The sequence below is a fragment of the Nycticebus coucang genome, chromosome 15 (genome assembly GCF_027406575.1).
Source record: "Nycticebus coucang isolate mNycCou1 chromosome 15, mNycCou1.pri, whole genome shotgun sequence".
Classification (NCBI taxonomy): domain Eukaryota; kingdom Metazoa; phylum Chordata; class Mammalia; order Primates; family Lorisidae; genus Nycticebus; species Nycticebus coucang.
This window is the reverse complement of record NC_069794.1, coordinates 12,219,110-12,221,948: the sequence shown is the minus strand read 5'-3', so window position 1 is coordinate 12,221,948 and position 2,839 is coordinate 12,219,110.

Below are 2,839 nucleotides of genomic sequence, written 5' to 3'. Positions count from 1 at the left end.
AGTGAAGAATGTTACCTTCATCATTGTTTAATAGTGACGAAAACACAAAAGTAACACAAATCTTCATGGATAGAAGGGTTGGTTAAATAAAATGTAGTAAGTCATATCTTGATCTATTTTATAGCAATGAAAATTAATGAACCTTAGCTGTACTCATTTGTATGAATGAATCTCAAAAAATGAAGTATTGAGTGAAAAGAAGTTACAGAAAAGTAAATGCCATTCTGTTTGTATAAAATGGTAAATAAGAACATTTGAATTACACATTGTTAAACTCTACTTATATGTGTGATAAAACCATGAAGAAAAGGATTGAACAGTTGTTATAAAACTTAGGATAGTGGGGCGGCACCTGTGGCTCAGTTGGTGGGGCGCCGGCCCCATATACCGAGGGTGGCGGGTTCAAACCCGGCCCCGGGCTGAACTGCAAACCAAAAAATAGCTGGGCGTTGTGGCGGGCGCCTGTAGTCCCAGCTGCTCGGGAGGCTGAGGCAGGAGAATCACTTAAGCCCGGGAGTTGGAGGTTGCTGTGAGCTGTGTGATGCTATGGCACTCTACCGAGGGTGATAAAGTGAGACTCTGTCTCTACAAAAAAAAAAAAACTTAGGATAGTAATTACCTGGGATGGAATGATGAAGATGTGGTTAGGAGAAGGGCATCTTTAAGTACCCAGGATGTTCTTCATAAGCTATATCCTGGGTACAGAGGTGTTCATGTTATGTCCTAAGCCATGTGTTCATAATATACACTGTTTTCTTTATATGCTATTTTTCCACATTATAATGACAAGAAGAATTCACAAAAATTAGACATATGACTTACTCCCTTTACTTTCATCCAGCATACAAATGAGCCATGTTCTTGAAGACTTGAGAGAGTGCAGAATTTTTCCTTTTCAAATAAAAAATCTTTTTATTTGGAAATAATTTCAAACTCACAGAAAAATTGTTTCGAAAACAACTTTTTACCTTTTATTGAATTGTATCAAAAACTCCTATTTACCTTTTATCGAAGTTCATTTATTGTTAACTTTTTATCTTATTTGCTTGATGGTTATCGAGAGATTTTTTTTTCTTTCTCTCAACACACATACATTTTTTCCAAACTGTTTTAAGAATAAACTACACACACCATGCCTTTGCCTTTGCCTCCAGATACGTCACTGGTATTTTTGTAAGAAGGAAAAAAAACCCAAACATCCGTTATATAACTACAATAGAGTTATCATTGTCAAGGAATTTAACATGGAAACAATACTTTAAACAAAAGCCTGCCATCCACATTCCAACTTTTCAGCTGCCCAAATAATGTCCTTTATAGCATCTGTTTTTTCCTCCACTAGAGGTTGCAGTATCTGTATCACATCGAGTTGTTATGTTACTTCAGTCTTTTGTCTGGAACAGTTCCTCAGCTTTTCTTTGTCCCTTATGGCAGTGATATTTTTGAAGAATACTGATGTTTTTTCTTTAAAGAGAATGATTCTCATTTTGAGTTAGATATTTTCTCATGATATTCGGGTTATGGATTTTTAATTAAAATGCTACACAAATGATGTATTCTCAGAGTATCACACCTTGAGACATTTAATATCTGCTTCTCATTGGTGATATTCATTTTGATAATTTGGGCAAAGTGTGTAATTTCTGCACTGTAAGGGTGAGGAATGTTTAAAAAGATTTCTTTGATGAGAGCTGCTGGTGGGTTTTGTAGTCTGCTTCCCTCTCATGGAGACAGGTGGACACATTATTTCCCTCTTGTCTCAAGTCAAAAGAGAGAAGCTTCAATGATACCACTTAGAAAGCTTAAAGTGTGTCTTCTGAATTTATCGGGTCACAGTTCACTGAAGTCCAATTCCTCCTTTTCAGGAAATCTTGAGATCAACAGACTGGCTTGCAGCTTGGAGGTGAAGCAAAGGAGAGCTGCTGGTAGATTGGAATTAGGTTCTTCTTCCTGTTTGTCAGGCAGTGAGTGTGTAAGTGTTTCCCATGAACCAGATGTGAAAGAGAACCTGTCTGGGGCCATTTCGCTATTTGACTCAAAGCCCACTGTAAGGGTGAACAGGCCTATTAGGGGAGACACTGCAAGAAACCCATTGAATTCCTAGTGGTTAGGAGTGATTGAGGTCCTTGGAATGGGGGTACATTCTTTCAGGTCTAGGGAACCACAGGTGAGTCTAACAATAATGGTTCTCTCCTAAGAACCATTAAGGATCCCCAGAGAGGAAGACTTAGCTTTCAATACCTGCAAGCCCAGAATGCAAGAAACCATCAGAGAATAAGAATATCGCTCTCCTCTTTGTAGAGAGGGCTCCAGGTCAGAAAGGGAGGTTAGTAAAATCACAGGAGGCAATGTAGCAGCTTGAGGGGAAAGAGGACCATGCCCTCTTTCCTCATTAATGAGGTTGACCCACTGTAGATCCTGTTCGTGGAAAAAGGCAAGATCTAATGTTTGATTAACTTTGAAATCCATTATTTTATGGGAGCAAAAGCTTTCACTTAAAATGAGATTGAGGGCAAGGCGTGGCAGCTAATGCCTGGAATCCTAGCACTCTGGAGGCTGAGTTTGAGACCATCTTAAGCAAGAGTGAGGCCTAGTCTCTAGTAAAATACAGTGGAAAAATTAGCTGGGCATGGTGCCACTGACCTGTAGTCCCAGCTATATGGGAGCCTGAGGCAGGAGGATGGCTTCATCCTAGGAGTTTGCAATTGCAGTGAGCTATGAAGCCATGACACTCTTCCCAAGGAAACAGAGTGAGACTGTCTTAAAAAAAAACAACAAAAAACAGCATCGAGGCTAGGTGTGGTGGATCATGCCTTTATTCCAGAACTTTGGGAGGCCA